This window comes from Oncorhynchus nerka, unplaced genomic scaffold, assembly GCF_034236695.1.
Source record: "Oncorhynchus nerka isolate Pitt River unplaced genomic scaffold, Oner_Uvic_2.0 unplaced_scaffold_1441, whole genome shotgun sequence".
Taxonomy (NCBI): Eukaryota; Metazoa; Chordata; class Actinopteri; order Salmoniformes; family Salmonidae; genus Oncorhynchus; species Oncorhynchus nerka.
This window is the reverse complement of record NW_027039873.1, coordinates 86,924-109,061: the sequence shown is the minus strand read 5'-3', so window position 1 is coordinate 109,061 and position 22,138 is coordinate 86,924. Positions and strand designations below refer to the sequence as shown.

The following is a 22,138-nucleotide window of genomic DNA, read 5'->3' as shown; positions in this document are numbered from 1 at the left end:
ACGAACTGATAGAAGCAGTTGTAAAAAAACGAAGCATTTCGGAGGGCACAGAGACATGCCCATGAAATTCTCCTTTTTATCCCTGTTAAATCTTCATTTTTAAAATTTGAATCGGAAAGCTTCAATCCATCAAACTCTTTGTTATGTGCTGATCTCTTTCTCGATAGGAATTAGCATTCATTCGCCCCAGATGGGACTCGAACCCACAATCCCTGGCTTAGAAGGCCAGTGCCTTATCCATGAGGCCACTGGGGGACTTGCTGTAAAAGAACTGAATAGCAGAGAGTGTTTTTGACCGATTCTACACGTGGTTAAAGTAGACATCACGCTTCCGCTTCGCTTCTGTAATCAGCATGACCTGTACAAACTGACAGAAGCAGTCAAAAAATAATCACGGAGGGCACTGAGACATGCCCATGAAATTATGGTTTAATATTTCTGTTTGCACTTCATTGCAAAAAGCAAACTGAATAGCAGAGGATGGTTTCGATCCATAAATCACTGGGTTAACTGCCAGGCACACTTCCACTAAATCACTCCACTTTCAGGTACCCCAAAACAATACTTGAATTCACAATACATGGATTAGGAGATCAGTGTCTTAAGCCACTGTGGCACTCTGTGATCAGCATGACCTATATGGATTGATAGAAGCCGTAATAAAAGAAGAATCAAGGAGGGCACAGAGACATGCACATGAAATTCTCCAATTTAAAAAAAGAATCCCTGTTTACACTTCATTTCTAAAAGTAGAATCAGAAAGCTTCAATCCATCAAACTCTTTGTTATGTGCTGATCTCTCTTCCTCGATAGGAATTTGCATTCATCTACCCCAGATGGGACTCGAACCCACAATCCCTGGCTTAGAAGGCCAGTGCCTTATCCATTAGGCCACTGGGGCACTTGCTGTAAAAGAACTGGATAGCAGAGAGTTGTTTCGACCGATCGTACACGTGGTTAAAGTAGACATCACGCTTCCGCTTCGCTTCTGTAATCAGCATGACCTGTACAAACTGACAGAAGCAGTCAAAAAATAATCACGGAGGGCACTGAGACATGCCCATGAAATGATGGTTTAATATTTCTGTTTGCACTTCATTGCAAAAAGCAAACTGAATAGCAGAGGATGGTTTCGATCCATAAATCACTGGGTTAACTGCCAGGCACACTTCCACTACATCACTCCACTTTCAGGTACCTCAATACAATACCTGTACTCACAATAAATGGATTAGGCGGTCAGTGTCCTGTTGCTCCTACCCTCTACTTTTTTGAACATTTTGTAAAAAATCGCGCAACATTTCAGCGCCCTGCTACTCATGCCAGGAATATAGTACGTTCATATGGTTAGAATGTGTGGATAGAAAACACTCGGACGTTTAAAAAACTGGTTAAATCACGACTGTGGCTATAACATAACGTGCGTTACATCGGAAAGCGCAGGAAAACCTGATCACAGAAAATGGAAATAAATATCCTTGCGCCACTTCCAGCAATTGTTCACAGTGAACCGAATTACATAAGACCGAGGTTTCAACTCCCAACGCATCCCCATGTTGTCTAGAGTCTTGTGAATTGAATCATCTTTGATTCTTGGTTGAACCGAATCAGGGGAACCACTTACCTCCAGTCTCCGCCCAGATCATTTGGAAGAGCTCTCTCGTGAAATTTTTTCCAAGACGACAGCTAATGATTTTTACATCGCCTCCTGATGATTTTTATCGCTTATTAACGTTTACTAATACCTAAAGTAGCATTACAAACGTATTTCGAAGTGTTTTGTGAAAGTTTATCGCCTACTTTTTGAATTTTAAAAATGACGTTACGTTGTGAAATCGTTGTTTTTTTCGTTTATCACACAGTCTACATATAACGATATCTTGGCTTTATATGGCCCGATTTAATCGAAATAAAGACCCAATAGTGTTTATGGGACATCTAGGAGTGCCAACAAAGAAGATGGTGAAAGGTGATGACTGTTTTCTATTTTATTGTGCGGTTTGTGTAACGCCGAAATGCTAATTATTTTGCTTATGTCCCCTGCTGTGCTTTTGTGTTGTAGTGTATTGGTGCATGCTATCAGATAATAGCTTCTCATGCTTTCGCCGAAAAGCATTTTAAAAATCTGACTTGTTGCCTGGATTCACAACGAGTGTAGCTTTAATTCGATACCCTGCATGTGTATTTTAATTAACTTTTGAGTTTTAACTAATACTATTAGCATTTAGCGTAGCGCATTTGCATTTCCAGAGCTCTAGTTGGGACGCAAGCGTCCCGAGTAGAGGGAAGAGGTTAAGTCACTGTGGAAATGTGTGATCAGCATGACCTATACGAACTGATAGAAGCAGTTGTAAAAACGAAGCATTTCGGAGGGCACAGAGACATGCCCATGAAATTCTCCTTTTATCCCTGTTAAATCTTCATTTTTAAAATTTGAATCGAAAGCTTCAATCCATCAAACTCTTTGTTATGTGCTGATCTCTCTTCCTCGATAGGAATTTGCATTCATTCACCCCAGATGGGACTTGAACCCACAATCCCTGGCTTAGAAGGCCAGTGCCTTATCCATTAGGCCACTGGGGCACTTGCTTTAAAAGAACTGAATAGCAGAGAGTGTTTTCGACCGATTCTACACGTGGTTAAAGTAGACATCACGCTTCCGCTCGCTTCTGTAATCAGCATGACCTGTACAAACTGACAGAAGCAGTCAAAAAATAATCACGGAGGGCACTGAGACATGCCCATGAAATTATGGTTTAATATTTCTGTTTGCACTTCATTGCAAAAAGCAAACTGAATAGCAGAGGATGGTTTCGATCCGTAAATCACTGGGTTAACTGCCAGGCACACTTCCACTACATCACTCCACTTTCAGGTACCCCAAAACAATACTTGAATTCACAATACATGGATTAGAGATCAGTGTCTTAAGCCACTGTGGCACTCTGTGATCAGCATGACCTATATGGATTGATAGAAGCAGTAATAAAAAAGAATCACGGAGGGCACAGAGACATGCACATGAAATTCTCCAATTTAAAAAAAAAATCCCTGTTTACACTTCATTTCTAAAAGTAGAATTGGATAGCTTCGATCCATCAACCTGTTTGTTATGTGCCCAGCTCTTCTCTTCTGTTTGCACTTCATTGCTAAAAGCAAACTGGATAGCAGAGGATGCTTTCGATCCCTAAATCACTTGGTTAACTGCCCTGCACTCTTCCACTTCATCCCTCCACTTTCAGTTACCCCAATACAATACCTGTACTCACAATAAATGGATTAGGCGGTCAGTGTCTTAGGTCACTGTGGAAATGTGTGATCAGCATGACCTATACGAACTGATAGAAGCAGTTGTAAAAAAACGAAGCATTTCGGAGGGCACAGAGACATGCCCATGAAATTCTCCTTTTTATCCCTGTTAAATCTTCATTTTTAAAATTTGAATCAGAAAGCTTCAATCCATCAAACTCTTTGTTATGTGCTGATCTCTCTTCCTCGATAGGAATTTGCATTCATTCACCCCAGATGGGACTTGAACCCACAATCCCTGGCTTAGAAGGCCAGTGCCTTATCCATTAGGCCACTGGGGCACTTGCTTTAAAAGAACTGAATAGCAGAGAGTGTTTTCGACCGATTCTACACGTGGTTAAAGTAGACATCACGCTTCCGCTTCGCTTCTGTAATCAGCATGACCTGTACAAACTGACAGAAGCAGTCAAAAAATAATCACGGAGGGCACTGAGACATGCCCATGAAATTATGGTTTAATATTTCTGTTTGCACTTCATTGCAAAAAGCAAACTGAATAGCAGAGGATGGTTTCGATCCGTAAATCACTGGGTTAACTGCCAGGCACACTTCCACTACATCACTCCACTTTCAGGTACCCCAAAACAATACTTGAATTCACAATACATGGATTAGGAGATCAGTGTCTTAAGCCACTGTGGCACTCTGTGATCAGCATGACCTATATGGATTGATAGAAGCAGTAATAAAAAAAGAATCACGGAGGGCACAGAGACATGCACATGAAATTCTCCAATTTAAAAAAAAATCCCTGTTTACACTTCATTTCTAAAAGTAGAATTGGATAGCTTCGATCCATCAACCTGTTTGTTATGTGCCCAGCTCTTCTCTTCTGTTTCCACTTCATTGCTAAAAGCAAACTGGATAGCAGAGGATGCTTTCGATCCCTAAATCACTTGGTTAACTGCCCTGCACTCTTCCACTTCATCCCTCCACTTTCAGGTACCCCAATACAATACCTGTACTCACAATAAATGGATTAGGCGGTCAGTGTCTTAAGTCACTGTGGAAATGTGTGATCAGCATGACCTATACGAACTGATAGAAGCAGTTGTAAAAAAAAATGCATTTCGGAGGGCACAGAGACATGCCCATGAAATTCTCCTTTTTTAGCCCTGTTAAATCTTCATTTCTAAAAATTGAATCGGAAAGCTTCAACCCATCAAACTCTGTGATATATGCAGCTCTCTCTTCATCCACAGGAATTTGAATTCATCCACCCCAGATGGGACTCGAACCCACAATCCCTGGCTTAGAAGGCCAGTGCCTTATCCATTAGGCCACTGGGGCACTTGCTTTAAAAGAACTGGATAGCAGAGAGTGGTTTTGACCGATCGTACACGTGGTTAAAGTAGACATCACGCTTCCGCTTCGCTTCTGTAATCAGCATGACCTGTACAAACTGACAGAAGAAGTCAAAAAATAATCACGGAGGGCACAGAGACATGCACATGAAATTCTCCAATTTAAAAAAAAAATCCCTGTTTACACTTCATTTCTAAAAGTAGAATTGGATAGCTTCGATCCATCAACCTGTTTGTTATGTGCCCAGCTCTTCTCTTCTGTTTGCACTTCATTGCTAAAAGCAAACTGGATAGCAGAGGATGCTTTCGATCCCTAAATCACTTGGTTAACTGCCCTGCACTCTTCCACTTCATCCCTCCACTTTCAGTTACCCCAATACAATACCTGAACTCACAATAAATGGATTAGGCGGTCAGTGTCTTAAGTCACTGTGGAAATGTGTGATCAGCATGACCTATACGAACTGATAGAAGCAGTTGTAAAAAAAAAATGCATTTCGGAGGGCACAGAGACATGCCCATGAAATTCTCCTTTTTTAGCCCTGTTAAATCTTCATTTCTAAAAATTGAATCTGAAAGCTTCAACCCATCAAACTCTGTGATATATGCGGCTCTCTCTTCATCCACAGGAATTTGAATTCATCCACCCCAGATGGGACTCGAACCCACAATCCCTGGCTTAGAAGGCCTTATCCATTAGGCCACTGGGGCACTTGCTTTAAAAGAACTGGATAGCAGAGAGTGGTTTTGACCGATCGTACACGTGGTTAAAGTAGACATCACGCTTCCGCTTCGCTTCTGTAATCAGCATGACCTGTACAAACTGACAGAAGCAGTCAAAAATAATCACGGAGGGCACAGAGACATGCACATGAAATTCTCCAATTTAAAAAAAAAATCCCTGTTTACACTTCATTTCTAAAAGTAGAATTGGATAGCTTCGATCCATCAACCTGTTTGTTATGTGCCCAGCTCTTCTCTTCTGTTTCCACTTCATTGCTAAAAGCAAACTGGATAGCAGAGGATGCTTTCGATCCCTAAATCACTTGGTTAACTGCCCTGCACTCTTCCACTTCATCCCTCCACTTTCAGTTACCCCAATACAATACCTGTACTCACAATAAATGGATTAGGCGGTCAGTGTCTTAAGTCACTGTGGAAATGTGTGATCAGCATGACCTATACGAACTGATAGAAGCAGTTGTAAAAAAACGAAGCATTTCGGAGGGCACAGAGACATGCCCATGAAATTCTCCTTTTTATCCCTGTTAAATCTTCATTTTTAAAATTTGAATCGGAAAGCTTCAATCCATCAAACTCTTTGTTATGTGCTGATCTCTCTTCCTCGATAGGAATTTGCATTGATTCACCCAAGATGGGACTCGAACCCACAATCCCTGGCTTAGAAGGCCAGTGCCTTATCCATGAGGCCACTGGGGGACTTGCTTTAAAAGAACTGAATAGCAGAGAGTGTTTTTGACCGATTCTACACGTGGTTAAAGTAGACATCACGCTTCCTCTTCGCTTCTGTAATCAGCATGACCTGTACAAACTGACAGAAGCAGTCAAAAAATAATCACGGAGGGCACTGAGACATGCCCATGAAATTATGGTTTAATATTTCTGTTTGCACTTCATTGCAAAAAGCAAACTGAATAGCAGAGGATGGTTTCGATCCATAAATCACTGGGTTAACTGCCAGGCACACTTCCACTAAATCACTCCACTTTCAGGTACCCCAAAACAATACTTGAATTCACAATAGATGGATTAGGAGATCAGTGTCTTAAGCCACTGTGGCACTCTGTGATCAGCATGACCTATATGGATTGATAGAAGCAGTAATAAAAAAAGAATCAAGGAGGGCACAGAGACATGCACATGAAATTCTCCAATTTAAAAAAAGAATCCCTGTTTACACTTCATTTCTAAAAGTAGAATTGGATAGCTTCGATCCATCAACCTGTTTGTTATGTGCCCAGCTCTTCTCTTCTGTTTCCACTTCATTGCTAAAAGCAAACTGGATAGCAGAGGATGGTTTCGATCCCTAAATCACTTGGTTAACTGCCCTGCACTCTTCCACTTCATCCCTCCACTTTCAGGTACCCCAATACAATACCTGTACTCACAATAAATGGATTAGGCGGTCAGTGTCTTATGTCACTGTGGAAATGTGTGATCAGCATGACCTATACGAACTGATAGAAGCAGTTGTAAAAAAAAATGCATTTCGGAGGGCACAGAGACATGCCCATGAAATTCTCCTTTTTTAGCCCTGTTAAATCTTCATTTCTAAAAATTGAATCGGAAAGCTTCAACATATCAAACTCTGTGATATATGCGGCTCTCTCTTCATCCACAGGAATTTGAATTCATCCACCCCAGATGGGACTCGAACCCACAATCCCTGGCTTAGAAGGCCAGTGCCTTATCCATTAGGCCACTGGGGCACTTGCTTTAAAAGAACTGGATAGCAGAGAGTGGTTTTGACCGATTGTACACGTGGTTAAAGTAGACATCACGCTTCCGCTTCGCTTCTGTAATCAGCATGACCTGTACAAACTGACAGAAGCAGTCAAAAATAATCACGGAGGGCACAGAGACATGCACATGAAATTCTCCAATTTAAAAAAAAAATCCCTGTTTACACTTCATTTCTAAAAGTAGAATTGGATAGCTTCGATCCATCAACCTGTTTGTTATGTGCCCAGCTCTTCTCTTCTGTTTGCACTTCATTGCTAAAAGCAAACTGGATAGCAGAGGATGCTTTCGATCCCTAAATCACTTGGTTAACTGCCCTGCACTCTTCCACTTCATCCCTCCACTTTCAGTTACCCCAATACAATACCTGAACTCACAATAAATGGATTAGGCGGTCAGTGTCTTAAGTCACTGTGGAAATGTGTGATCAGCATGACCTATACGAACTGATAGAAGCAGTTGTAAAAAAAAATGCATTTCGGAGGGCACAGAGACATGCCCATGAAATTCTCCTTTTTAGCCCTGTTAAATCTTCATTTCTAAAAATTGAATCGGAAAGCTTCAACCCATCAAACTCTGTGATATATGCGGCTCTCTCTTCATCCACAGGAATTTGAATTCATCCACCCCAGATGGGACTCGAACCCACAATCCCTGGCTTAGAAGGCCTTATCCATTAGGCCACTGGGGCACTTGCTTTAAAAGAACTGGATAGCAGAGAGTGGTTTTGACCGATCGTACACGTGGTTAAAGTAGACATCACGCTTCCGCTCGCTTCTGTAATCAGCATGACCTGTACAAACTGACAGAAGAAGTCAAAAAATAATCACGGAGGGCACAGAGACATGCACATGAAATTCTCCAATTTAAAAAAAAAATCCCTGTTTACACTTCATTTCTAAAAGTAGAATTGGATAGCTTCGATCCATCAACCTGTTTGTTATGTGCCCAGCTCTTCTCTTCTGTTTGCACTTCATTGCTAAAAGCAAACTGGATAGCAGAGGATGCTTTCGATCCCTAAATCACTTGGTTAACTGCCCTGCACTCTTCCACTTCATCCCTCCACTTTCAGTTACCCCAATACAATACCTGAACTCACAATAAATGGATTAGGCGGTCAGTGTCTTAAGTCACTGTGGAAATGTGTGATCAGCATGACCTATACGAACTGATAGAAGCAGTTGTAAAAAAAAAATGCATTTCGGAGGGCACAGAGACATGCCCATGAAATTCTCCTTTTTTAGCCCTGTTAAATCTTCATTTCTAAAAATTGAATCGGAAAGCTTCAACCCATCAAACTCTGTGATATATGCGGCTCTCTCTTCATCCACAGGAATTTGAATTCATCCACCCCAGATGGGACTCGAACCCACAATCCCTGGCTTAGAAGGCCTTATCCATTAGGCCACTGGGGCACTTGCTTTAAAAGAACTGGATAGCAGAGAGTGGTTTTGACCGATCGTACACGTGGTTAAAGTAGACATCACGCTTCCGCTTCGCTTCTGTAATCAGCATGACCTGTACAAACTGACAGAAGAAGTCAAAAATAATCACGGAGGGCACAGAGACATGCACATGAAATTCTCCAATTTAAAAAAAAAATCCCTGTTTACACTTCATTTCTAAAAGTAGAATTGGATAGCTTCGATCCATCAACCTGTTTGTTATGTGCCCAGCTCTTCTCTTCTGTTTGCACTTCATTGCTAAAAGCAAACTGGATAGCAGAGGATGCTTTCGATCCCTAAATCACTTGGTTAACTGCCCTGCACTCTTCCACTTCATCCCTCCACTTTCAGTTACCCCAATACAATACCTGAACTCACAATAAATGGATTAGGCGGTCAGTGTCTTAAGTCACTGTGGAAATGTGTGATCAGCATGACCTATACGAACTGATAGAAGCAGTTGTAAAAAAAAAATGCATTTCGGAGGGCACAGAGACATGCCCATGAAATTCTCCTTTTTAGCCCTGTTAAATCTTCATTTCTAAAAATTGAATCGGAAAGCTTCAACCCATCAAACTCTGTGATATATGCGGCTCTCTCTTCATCCACAGGAATTTGAATTCATCCACCCCAGATGGGACTCGAACCCACAATCCCTGGCTTAGAAGGCCTTATCCATTAGGCCACTGGGGCACTTGCTTTAAAAGAACTGGATAGCAGAGAGTGGTTTTGACCGATCGTACACGTGGTTAAAGTAGACATCACGCTTCCGCTTCGCTTCTGTAATCAGCATGACCTGTACAAACTGACAGAAGAAGTCAAAAAATAATCACGGAGGGCACAGAGACATGCACATGAAATTCTCCAATTTAAAAAAAAAATCCCTGTTTACACTTCATTTCTAAAAGTAGAATTGGATAGCTTCGATCCATCAACCTGTTTGTTATGTGCCCAGCTCTTCTCTTCTGTTTGCACTTCATTGCTAAAAGCAAACTGGATAGCAGAGGATGCTTTCGATCCCTAAATCACTTGGTTAACTGCCCTGCACTCTTCCACTTCATCCCTCCACTTTCAGTTACCCCAATACAATACCTGAACTCACAATAAATGGATTAGGCGGTCAGTGTCTTAAGTCACTGTGGAAATGTGTGATCAGCATGACCTATACGAACTGATAGAAGCAGTTGTAAAAAAAAAATGCATTTCGGAGGGCACAGAGACATGCCCATGAAATTCTCCTTTTTTAGCCCTGTTAAATCTTCATTTCTAAAATTGAATCGGAAAGCTTCAACCCATCAAACTCTGTGATATATGCGGCTCTCTCTTCATCCACAGGAATTTGAATTCATCCACCCCAGATGGGACTCGAACCCACAATCCCTGGCTTAGAAGGCCTTATCCATTAGGCCACTGGGGCACTTGCTTTAAAAGAACTGGATAGCAGAGAGTGGTTTTGACCGATCGTACACGTGGTTAAAGTAGACATCACGCTTCCGCTTCGCTTCTGTAATCAGCATGACCTGTACAAACTGACAGAAGAAGTCAAAAAAAATAATCACGGAGGGCACAGAGACATGCACATGAAATTCTCCAATTTAAAAAAAAAATCCCTGTTTACACTTCATTTCTAAAAGTAGAATTGGATAGCTTCGATCCATCAACCTGTTTGTTATGTGCCCAGCTCTTCTCTTCTGTTTGCACTTCATTGCTAAAAGCAAACTGGATAGCAGAGGATGCTTTCGATCCCTAAATCACTTGGTTAACTGCCCTGCACTCTTCCACTTCATCCCTCCACTTTCAGTTACCCCAATACAATACCTGAACTCACAATAAATGGATTAGGCGGTCAGTGTCTTAAGTCACTGTGGAAATGTGTGATCAGCATGACCTATACGAACTGATAGAAGCAGTTGTAAAAAAAAAATGCATTTCGGAGGGCACAGAGACATGCCCATGAAATTCTCCTTTTTTAGCCCTGTTAAATCTTCATTTCTAAAAATTGAATCGGAAAGCTTCAACCCATCAAACTCTGTGATATATGCGGCTCTCTCTTCATCCACAGGAATTTGAATTCATCCACCCCAGATGGGACTCGAACCCACAATCCCTGGCTTAGAAGGCCTTATCCATTAGGCCACTGGGGCACTTGCTTTAAAAGAACTGGATAGCAGAGAGTGGTTTTGACCGATCGTACACGTGGTTAAAGTAGACATCACGCTTCCGCTTCGCTTCTGTAATCAGCATGACCTGTACAAACTGACAGAAGAAGTCAAAAAATAATCACGGAGGGCACAGAGACATGCACATGAAATTCTCCAATTTAAAAAAAAATCCCTGTTTACACTTCATTTCTAAAAGTAGAATTGGATAGCTTCGATCCATCAACCTGTTTGTTATGTGCCCAGCTCTTCTCTTCTGTTTGCACTTCATTGCTAAAAGCAAACTGGATAGCAGAGGATGCTTTCGATCCCTAAATCACTTGGTTAACTGCCCTGCACTCTTCCACTTCATCCCTCCACTTTCAGTTACCCCAATACAATACCTGAACTCACAATAAATGGATTAGGCGGTCAGTGTCTTAAGTCACTGTGGAAATGTGTGATCAGCATGACCTATACGAACTGATAGAAGCAGTTGTAAAAAAAAAATGCATTTCGGAGGGCACAGAGACATGCCCATGAAATTCTCCTTTTTAGCCCTGTTAAATCTTCATTTCTAAAATTGAATCGGAAAGCTTCAACCCATCAAACTCTGTGATATATGCGGCTCTCTCTTCATCCACAGGAATTTGAATTCATCCACCCCAGATGGGACTCGAACCCACAATCCCTGGCTTAGAAGGCCTTATCCATTAGGCCACTGGGGCACTTGCTTTAAAAGAACTGGATAGCAGAGAGTGGTTTTGACCGATCGTACACGTGGTTAAAGTAGACATCACGCTTCCGCTTCGCTTCTGTAATCAGCATGACCTGTACAAACTGACAGAAGAAGTCAAAAATAATCACGGAGGGCACAGAGACATGCACATGAAATTCTCCAATTTAAAAAAAAAATCCCTGTTTACACTTCATTTCTAAAAGTAGAATTGGATAGCTTCGATCCATCAACCTGTTTGTTATGTGCCCAGCTCTTCTCTTCTGTTTGCACTTCATTGCTAAAAGCAAACTGGATAGCAGAGGATGCTTTCGATCCCTAAATCACTTGGTTAACTGCCCTGCACTCTTCCACTTCATCCCTCCACTTTCAGTTACCCCAATACAATACCTGAACTCACAATAAATGGATTAGGCGGTCAGTGTCTTAAGTCACTGTGGAAATGTGTGATCAGCATGACCTATACGAACTGATAGAAGCAGTTGTAAAAAAATGCATTTCGGAGGGCACAGAGACATGCCCATGAAATTCTCCTTTTTAGCCCTGTTAAATCTTCATTTCTAAAAATTGAATCGGAAAGCTTCAACCCATCAAACTCTGTGATATATGCGGCTCTCTCTTCATCCACAGGAATTTGAATTCATCCACCCCAGATGGGACTCGAACCCACAATCCCTGGCTTAGAAGGCCTTATCCATTAGGCCACTGGGGCACTTGCTTTAAAAGAACTGGATAGCAGAGAGTGGTTTTGACCGATCGTACACGTGGTTAAAGTAGACATCACGCTTCCGCTTCGCTTCTGTAATCAGCATGACCTGTACAAACTGACAGAAGCAGTCAAAAAATAATCACGGAGGGCACAGAGACATGCACATGAAATTCTCCAATTTAAAAAAAAAATCCCTGTTTACACTTCATTTCTAAAAGTAGAATTGGATAGCTTCGATCCATCAACCTGTTTGTTATGTGCCCAGCTCTTCTCTTCTGTTTCCACTTCATTGCTAAAAGCAAACTGGATAGCAGAGTATGCTTTCGATCCCTAAATCACTTGGTTAACTGCCCTGCACTCTTCCACTTCATCCCTCCACTTTCAGTTACCCCAATACAATACCTGAACTCACAATAAATGGATTAGGCGGTCAGTGTCTTAAGTCACTGTGGAAATGTGTGATCAGCATGACCTATACGAACTGATAGAAGCAGTTGTAAAAAAAATGCATTTCGGAGGGCACAGAGACATGCCCATGAAATTCTCCTTTTTAGCCCTGTTAAATCTTCATTTCTAAAAATTGAATCGGAAAGCTTCAACCCATCAAACTCTGTGATATATGCGGCTCTCTCTTCATCCACAGGAATTTGAATTCATCCACCCCAGATGGGACTCGAACCCACAATCCCTGGCTTAGAAGGCCTTATCCATTAGGCCACTGGGGCACTTGCTTTAAAAGAACTGGATAGCAGAGAGTGGTTTTGACCGATCGTACACGTGGTTAAAGTAGACATCACGCTTCCGCTTCGCTTCTGTAATCAGCATGACCTGTACAAACTGACAGAAGCAGTCAAAAAATAATCACGGAGGGCACAGAGACATGCACATGAAATTCTCCAATTTAAAAAAAAAATCCCTGTTTACACTTCATTTCTAAAAGTAGAATTGGATAGCTTCGATCCATCAACCTGTTTGTTATGTGCCCAGCTCTTCTCTTCTGTTTCCACTTCATTGCTAAAAGCAAACTGGATAGCAGAGGATGCTTTCGATCCCTAAATCACTTGGTTAACTGCCCTGCACTCTTCCACTTCATCCCTCCACTTTCAGTTACCCCAATACAATACCTGAACTCACAATAAATGGATTAGGCGGTCAGTGTCTTAAGTCACTGTGGAAATGTGTGATCAGCATGACCTATACGAACTGATAGAAGCAGTTGTAAAAAAAAATGCATTTCGGAGGGCACAGAGACATGCCCATGAAATTCTCCTTTTTTAGCCCTGTTAAATCTTCATTTCTAAAAATTGAATCGGAAAGCTTCAACCCATCAAACTCTGTGATATATGCGGCTCTCTCTTCATCCACAGGAATTTGAATTCATCCACCCCAGATGGGACTCGAACCCACAATCCCTGGCTTAGAAGGCCTTATCCATTAGGCCACTGGGGCACTTGCTTTAAAAGAACTGGATAGCAGAGAGTGGTTTTGACCGATCGTACACGTGGTTAAAGTAGACATCACGCTTCCGCTTCGCTTCTGTAATCAGCATGACCTGTACAAACTGACAGAAGAAGTCAAAAAATAATCACGGAGGGCACAGAGACATGCACATGAAATTCTCCAATTTAAAAAAAAAATCCCTGTTTACACTTCATTTCTAAAAGTAGAATTGGATAGCTTCGATCCATCAACCTGTTTGTTATGTGCCCAGCTCTTCTCTTCTGTTTGCACTTCATTGCTAAAAGCAAACTGGATAGCAGAGGATGCTTTCGATCCCTAAATCACTTGGTTAACTGCCCTGCACTCTTCCACTTCATCCCTCCACTTTCAGTTACCCCAATACAATACCTGAACTCACAATAAATGGATTAGGCGGTCAGTGTCTTAAGTCACTGTGGAAATGTGTGATCAGCATGACCTATACGAACTGATAGAAGCAGTTGTAAAAAAAAATGCATTTCGGAGGGCACAGAGACATGCCCATGAAATTCTCCTTTTTTAGCCCTGTTAAATCTTCATTTCTAAAAATTGAATCGGAAAGCTTCAACCCATCAAACTCTGTGATATATGCGGCTCTCTCTTCATCCACAGGAATTTGAATTCATCCACCCCAGATGGGACTCGAACCCACAATCCCTGGCTTAGAAGGCCTTATCCATTAGGCCACTGGGGCACTTGCTTTAAAAGAACTGGATAGCAGAGAGTGGTTTTGACCGATCGTACACGTGGTTAAAGTAGACATCACGCTTCCGCTTCGCTTCTGTAATCAGCATGACCTGTACAAACTGACAGAAGCAGTCAAAAAATAATCACGGAGGGCACAGAGACATGCACATGAAATTCTCCAATTTAAAAAAAAATCCCTGTTTACACTTCATTTCTAAAAGTAGAATTGGATAGCTTCGATCCATCAACCTGTTTGTTATGTGCCCAGCTCTTCTCTTCTGTTTCCACTTCATTGCTAAAAGCAAACTGGATAGCAGAGGATGCTTTCGATCCCTAAATCACTTGGTTAACTGCCCTGCACTCTTCCACTTCATCCCTCCACTTTCAGTTACCCCAATACAATACCTGAACTCACAATAAATGGATTAGGCGGTCAGTGTCTTAAGTCACTGTGGAAATGTGTGATCAGCATGACCTATACGAACTGATAGAAGCAGTTGTAAAAAAAAAATGCATTTCGGAGGGCACAGAGACATGCCCATGAAATTCTCCTTTTTTAGCCCTGTTAAATCTTCATTTCTAAAAATTGAATCGGAAAGCTTCAACCCATCAAACTCTGTGATATATGCGGCTCTCTCTTCATCCACAGGAATTTGAATTCATCCACCCCAGATGGGACTCGAACCCACAATCCCTGGCTTAGAAGGCCTTATCCATTAGGCCACTGGGGCACTTGCTTTAAAAGAACTGGATAGCAGAGAGTGGTTTTGACCGATCGTACACGTGGTTAAAGTAGACATCACGCTTCCGCTTCGCTTCTGTAATCAGCATGACCTGTACAAACTGACAGAAGCAGTCAAAAAATAATCACGGAGGGCACAGAGACATGCACATGAAATTCTCCAATTTAAAAAAAAAATCCCTGTTTACACTTCATTTCTAAAAGTAGAATTGGATAGCTTCGATCCATCAACCTGTTTGTTATGTGCCCAGCTCTTCTCTTCTGTTTCCACTTCATTGCTAAAAGCAAACTGGATAGCAGAGGATGCTTTCGATCCCTACACTTGGTTAACTGCCCTGCACTCTTCCACTTCATCCCTCCACTTTCAGTTACCCCAATACAATACCTGTACTCACAATAAATGGATTAGGCGGTCAGTGTCTTAAGTCACTGTGGAAATGTGTGATCAGCATGACCTATACGAACTGATAGAAGCAGTTGTAAAAAAACGAAGCATTTCGGAGGGCACAGAGACATGCCCATGAAATTCTCCTTTTTATCCCTGTTAAATCTTCATTTTTAAAATTTGAATCGGAAAGCTTCAATCCTTCAAACTCTTTGTTATGTGCTGATCTCTCTTCCTCGATAGGAATTTGCATTCATCCACCCCAGATGGGACTCGAACCCACAATCCCTGGCTTAGAAGGCCAGTGCCTTATCCATGAGGCCACTGAGGGACTTGCTTTAAAAGAACTGAATAGCAGAGAGTGTTTTTGACCGATTCTACACGTGGTTAAAGTAGACATCACGCTTCCGCTTCGCTTCTGTAATCAGCATGACCTGTACAAACTGACAGAAGCAGTCAAAAAATAATCACGGAGGGCACTGAGACATGCCCATGAAATTATGGTTTAATATTTCTGTTTGCACTTCATTGCAAAAAGCAAACTGAATAGCAGAGGATGGTTTCGATCCGTAAATCACTGGGTTAACTGCCAGGCACACTTCCACTACATCACTCCACTTTCAGGTACCCCAAAACAATACTTGAATTCACAATACATGGATTAGGAGATCAGTGTCTTAAGCCACTGTGGCACTCTGTGATCAGCATGACCTATATGGATTGATAGAAGCAGTAATAAAAAAAGAATCACGGAGGGCACAGAGACATGCACATGAAATTCTCCAATTTAAAAAAAAAATCCCTGTTTACACTTCATTTCTAAAAGTAGAATTGGATAGCTTCGATCCATCAACCTGTTTGTTATGTGCCCAGCTCTTCTCTTCTGTTTGCACTTCATTGCTAAAAGCAAACTGGATAGCAGAGGATGCTTTCGATCCCTAAATCACTTGGTTAACTGCCCTGCACTCTTCCACTTCATCCCTCCACTTTCAGTTACCCCAATACAATACCTGTACTCACAATAAATGGATTAGGCGGTCAGTGTCTTAAGTCACTGTGGAAATGTGTGATCAGCATGACCTATACGAACTGATAGAAGCAGTTGTAAAAAAACGAAGCATTTCGGAGGGCACAGAGACATGCCCATGAAATTCTCCTTTTTATCCCTGTTAAATCTTCATTTTTAAAATTTGAATCAGAAAGCTTCAATCCATCAAACTCTTTGTTATGTGCGGATCTCTCTTCCTCGATAGGAACTTGCATTCATTCACCTTAGATGGGACTCGAACCCACAATCCCTGGCTTAGAAGGCCAGAGCCTTATCCATGAGGCCACTGTGGGACTTGCTTTAAAAGAACTGAATAGCAGAGAGTGTTTTTGACCGATTCTACACGTGGTTAAAGTAGACATCACGCTTCCTCTTCGCTTCTGTAATCAGCATGACCTGTACAAACTGACAGAAGCAGTCAAAAAATAATCACGGAGGGCACTGAGACATGCCCATGAAATTATGGTTTAATATTTCTGTTTGCACTTCATTGCAAAAAGCAAACTGAATAGCAGAGGATGGTTTCGATCCATAAATCACTGGGTTAACTGCCAGGCACACTTCCACTAAATCACTCCACTTTCAGGTACCCCAAAACAATACTTGAATTCACAATAGATGGATTAGGAGATCAGTGTCTTAAGCCACTGTGGCACTCTGTGATCAGCATGACCTATATGGATTGATAGAAGCAGTAATAAAAAAAGAATCAAGGAGGGCACAGAGACATGCACATGAAATTCTCCAATTTAAAAAAAGAATCCCTGTTTACACTTCATTTCTAAAAGTAGAATTGGATAGCTTCGATCCATCAACCTGTTTGTTATGTGCCCAGCTCTTCTCTTCTGTTTCCACTTCATTGCTAAAAGCAAACTGGATAGCAGAGGATGCTTTCGATCCCTAAATCACTTGGTTAACTGCCCTGCACTCTTCCACTTCATCCCTCCACTTTCAGGTACCCCAATACAATACCTGTACTCACAATAAATGGATTAGGCGGTCAGTGTCTTAAGTCACTGTGGAAATGTGTGATCAGCATGACCTATACGAACTGATAGAAGCAGTTGTAAAAAAAAATGCATTTCGGAGGGCACAGAGACATGCCCATGAAATTCTCCTTTTAGCCCTGTTAAATCTTCATTTCTAAAAATTGAATCGGAAAGCTTCAACATATCAAACTCTGTGATATATGCGGCTCTCTCTTCATCCAGAGGAATTTGAATTCATCCACCCCAGATGGGACTCGAACCCACAATCCCTGGCTTAGAAGGCCAGTGCCTTATCCATTAGGCCACTGGGGCACTTGCTTTAAAAGAACTGGATAGCAGAGAGTGGTTTTGACCGATTGTACACGTGGTTAAAGTAGACATCACGCTTCCGCTTCGCTTCTGTAATCAGCATGACCTGTACAAACTGACAGAAGCAGTCAAAAAATAATCACGGAGGGCACAGAGACATGCACATGAAATTCTCCAATTTAAAAAAAAAATCCCTGTTTACACTTCATTTCTAAAAGTAGAATTGGATAGCTTCGATCCATCAACCTGTTTGTTATGTGCCCAGCTCTTCTCTTCTGTTTCCACTTCATTGCTAAAAGCAAACTGGATAGCAGAGGATGCTTTCGATCCCTAAATCACTTGGTTAACTGCCCTGCACTCTTCCACTTCATCCCTCCACTTTCAGGTACCCCAATACAATACCTGTACTCACAATAAATGGATTAGGCGGTCAGTGTCTTAAGTCACTGTGGAAATGTGTGATCAGCATGACCTATACGAACTGATAGAAGCAGTTGTAAAAAAAAATGCATTTCGGAGGGCACAGAGACATGTCCATGAAATTCTCCTTTTTATCCCTGTTAAATCTTCATTTTTAAAATTTGAATCGGAAAGCTTCAATCCATCAAACTCTTTGTTATGTGCTGATCTCTCTTCCTCGATAGGAATTTGCATTCATTCACCCCAGATGGGACTCGAACCCACAATCCCTGGCTTAGAAGGCCAGTGCCTTATCCATGAGGCCACTGGGGACTTGCTTTAAAAGAACTGAATAGCAGAGTGTTTTTGACCGATTCTACACGTGGTTAAAGTAGACATCACGCTTCCGCTTCGCTTCTGTAATCAGCATGACCTGTACAAACTGACAGAAGCAGTCAAAAAATAATCACGGAGGGCACTGAGACATGCCCATGAAATTATGGTTTAATATTTCTGTTTGCACTTCATTGCAAAAAGCAAACTGAATAGCAGAGGATGGTTTCGATCCATAAATCACTGGGTTAACTGCCAGGCACACTTCCACTAAATCACTCCACTTTCAGGTACCCCAAAACAATACTTGAATTCACAATACATGGATTAGGAGATCAGTGTCTTAAGCCACTGTGGCACTCTGTGATCAGCATGACCTATATGGATTGATAGAAGCAGTAATAAAAAAAGAATCAAGGAGGGCACAGAGACATGCACATGAAATTCTCCAATTTAAAAAAAGAATCCCTGTTTACACTTCATTTCTAAAAGTAGAATCAGAAAGCTTCAATCCATCAAACTCTTTGTTATGTGCTGATCTCTCTTCCTCGATAGGAATTTGCATTCATCTACCCCAGATGGGACTCGAACCCACAATCCCTGGCTTAGAAGGCCAGTGCCTTATCCATTAGGCCACTGGGGGACTTTCTTTAAAATAACTGAATAGCAGAGAGTGTTTTTGACCGATTCTACACGTGGTTAAAGTAGACATCACGCTTCCTCTTCGCTTCTGTAATCAGCATGACCTGTACAAACTGACAGAAGCAGTCAAAAAATAATCACGGAGGGCACTGAGACATGCCCATGAAATTATGGTTTAATATTTCTGTTTGCACTTCATTGCAAAAAGCAAACTGAATAGCAGAGGATGGTTTCGATCCATAAATCACTGGGTTAACTGCCAGGCACACTTCCACTAAATCACTCCACTTTCAGGTACCCCAAAACAATACTTGAATTCACAATAGATGGATTAGGAGATCAGTGTCTTAAGCCACTGTGGCACTCTGTGATCAGCATGACCTATATGGATTGATAGAAGCAGTAATAAAAAAAGAATCAAGGAGGGCACAGAGACATGCACATGAAATTCTCCAATTTAAAAAAAGAATCCCTGTTTACACTTCATTTCTAAAAGTAGAATTGGATAGCTTCGATCCATCAACCTGTTTGTTATGTGCCCAGCTCTTCTCTTCTGTTTCCACTTCATTGCTAAAAGCAAACTGGATAGCAGAGGATGCTTTCGATCCCTAAATCACTTGGTTAACTGCCCTGCACTCTTCCACTTCATCCCTCCACTTTCAGGTACCCCAATACAATACCTGTACTCACAATAAATGGATTAGGCGGTCAGTGTCTTAAGTCACTGTGGAAATGTGTGATCAGCATGACCTATACGAACTGATAGAAGCAGTTGTAAAAAAAATGCATTTCGGAGGGCACAGAGACATGCCCATGAAATTCTCCTTTTTAGCCCTGTTAAATCTTCATTTCTAAAAATTGAATCGGAAAGCTTCAACATATCAAACTCTGTGATATATGCGGCTCTCTCTTCATCCACAGGAATTTGAATTCATCCACCCTAGATGGGACTCGAACCCACAATCCCTGGCTTAGAAGGCCAGTGCCTTATCCATTAGGCCACTGGGGCTCTTGCTTTAAAAGAACTGGATAGCAGAGAGTGGTTTTGACCGATTGTACACGTGGTTAAAGTAGACATCACGCTTCCGCTTCGCTTCTGTAATCAGCATGACCTGTACAAACTGACAGAAGCAGTCAAAAAATAATCACGGAGGGCACAGAGACATGCACATGAAATTCTCCAATTTAAAAAAAAAATCCCTGTTTACACTTCATTTCTAAAAGTAGAATTGGATAGCTTCGATCCATCAACCTGTTTGTTATGTGCCCAGCTCTTCTCTTCTGTTTCCACTTCATTGCTAAAAGCAAACTGGATAGCAGAGGATGCTTTCGATCCCTAAATCACTTGGTTAACTGCCCTGCACTCTTCCACTTCATCCCTCCACTTTCAGGTACCCCAATACAATACCTGTACTCACAATAAATGGATTAGGCGGTCAGTGTCTTAAGTCACTGTGGAAATGTGTGATCAGCATGACCTATACGAACTGATAGAAGCAGTTGTAAAAAAAAATGCATTTCGGAGGGCACAGAGACATGCCCATGAAATTCTCCTTTTTTAGCCCTGTTAAATCTTCATTTCTAAAAATTGAATCGGAAAGCTTCAACCCATCAAACTCTGTGATATATGCAGCTCTCTCTTCATCCACAGGAAGTTGAATTCATCTACCCCAGATGGGACTCGAACCCACAATCCCTGGCTTAGAAGGCCAGTGCCTTATCCATTAGGCCACTGGGGCACTTGCTGTAAAAGAACTGGATAGCAGAGAGTTGTTTCGACCGATCGTACACGTGGTTAAAGTAGACATCACGCTTCCGCTTCGCTTCTGTAATCAGCATGACCTGTACAAACTGACAGAAGCAGTCAAAAAATAATCACGGAGGGCACTGAGACATGCCCATGAAATGATGGTTTAATATTTCTGTTTGCACTTCATTGCAAAAAGCAAACTGAATAGCAGAGGATGGTTTCGATCCATAAATCACTGGGTTAACTGCCAGGCACACTTCCACTACATCACTCCACTTTCAGGTACCTCAATACAATACCTGTACTCACAATAAATGGATTAGGCGGTCAGTGTCCTGTTGCTCCTACCCTCTACTTTTTTGAACATTTTGTTAAAAATCGCGCAACATTTCATCGCCCTGCTACTCATGCCAGGAATATAGTACGTTCATATGGTTAGAATGTGTGGATAGAAAACACTCGGACGTTTAAAAAACTGGTTAAATCACGACTGTGGCTATAACATAACGTGCGTTACATCGGAAAGCGCAGGAAAACCTGATCACAGAAAATGGAAATAAATATCCTTGCGCCACTTCCAGCAATTGTTCACAGTGAACCGAATTACATAAGACCGAGGTTTCAACTCCCAACGCATCCCCATGTTGTCTAGAGTCTTGTGAATTGAATCATCTTTGATTCTTGGTTGAACCGAATCAGGGGAACCACTTACCTCCAGTCTCCGCCCAGATCATTTGGAAGAGCTCTCTCGTGAAATTTTTTCCAAGACGACAGCTAATGATTTTTACATCGCCTCCTGATGATTTTTATCGCTTATTAACGTTTACTAATACCTAAAGTAGCATTACAAATGTATTTCGAAGTGTTTTGTGAAAGTTTATCGTCTACTTTTTGAATTTTAAAAAATGACGTTACGTTGTGAAATCGCGGTTTTTTTCGTTTATCACACAGTCTACATATAATGATATCTTGGCTTTATATGGCCCGATTTAATCGAAATAAAGACCCAATAGTGTTTATGGGACATCTAGGAGTGCCAACAAAGAAGATGGTGAAAGGTGATGACTGTTTTCTATTTTATTGTGCGGTTTGTGTAACGCCGAAATGCTAATTATTTTGCTTATGTCCCCTGCTGTGCTTTTGTGTTGTAGTGTATTGGTGCATGCTATCAGATAATAGCTTCTCATGCTTTCGCCGAAAAGCATTTTAAAAATCTGACTTGTTGCCTGGATTCACAACGAGTGTAGCTTTAA

At 41.5% G+C, this 22,138-nt stretch overlaps 9 non-coding genes across 9 annotated transcripts; all 9 read right to left on the bottom strand.

Moving 5' to 3' along the window:
- Positions 1-828: 828 nt before the first annotated feature.
- On the bottom strand, positions 829-901 carry trnar-ucu (transfer RNA arginine (anticodon UCU)). Its single transcript has one exon. It is a non-coding gene; the product is annotated as a tRNA-Arg (tRNA).
- Positions 902-2,510: 1,609 nt separating this feature from the next.
- On the bottom strand, positions 2,511-2,583 carry trnar-ucu (transfer RNA arginine (anticodon UCU)). The gene has a single exon. It is a non-coding gene; the product is annotated as a tRNA-Arg (tRNA).
- Positions 2,584-3,517: 934 nt separating this feature from the next.
- Positions 3,518-3,590, bottom strand: trnar-ucu (transfer RNA arginine (anticodon UCU)). The gene has a single exon. It is a non-coding gene; the product is annotated as a tRNA-Arg (tRNA).
- Positions 3,591-4,526: 936 nt separating this feature from the next.
- trnar-ucu (transfer RNA arginine (anticodon UCU)) lies at positions 4,527-4,599 on the bottom strand. Its single transcript has one exon. It is a non-coding gene; the product is annotated as a tRNA-Arg (tRNA).
- Positions 4,600-6,990: 2,391 nt separating this feature from the next.
- On the bottom strand, positions 6,991-7,063 carry trnar-ucu (transfer RNA arginine (anticodon UCU)). Its single transcript has one exon. It is a non-coding gene; the product is annotated as a tRNA-Arg (tRNA).
- A 10,628-nt stretch (positions 7,064-17,691) lies between these two features.
- Positions 17,692-17,764, bottom strand: trnar-ucu (transfer RNA arginine (anticodon UCU)). Its single transcript has one exon. It is a non-coding gene; the product is annotated as a tRNA-Arg (tRNA).
- A 1,299-nt stretch (positions 17,765-19,063) lies between these two features.
- On the bottom strand, positions 19,064-19,136 carry trnar-ucu (transfer RNA arginine (anticodon UCU)). Its single transcript has one exon. It is a non-coding gene; the product is annotated as a tRNA-Arg (tRNA).
- Positions 19,137-20,071: 935 nt separating this feature from the next.
- trnar-ucu (transfer RNA arginine (anticodon UCU)) lies at positions 20,072-20,144 on the bottom strand. The gene has a single exon. It is a non-coding gene; the product is annotated as a tRNA-Arg (tRNA).
- A 657-nt stretch (positions 20,145-20,801) lies between these two features.
- Positions 20,802-20,874, bottom strand: trnar-ucu (transfer RNA arginine (anticodon UCU)). The gene has a single exon. It is a non-coding gene; the product is annotated as a tRNA-Arg (tRNA).
- Between the last annotated feature and the right edge of the window lie 1,264 nt (positions 20,875-22,138).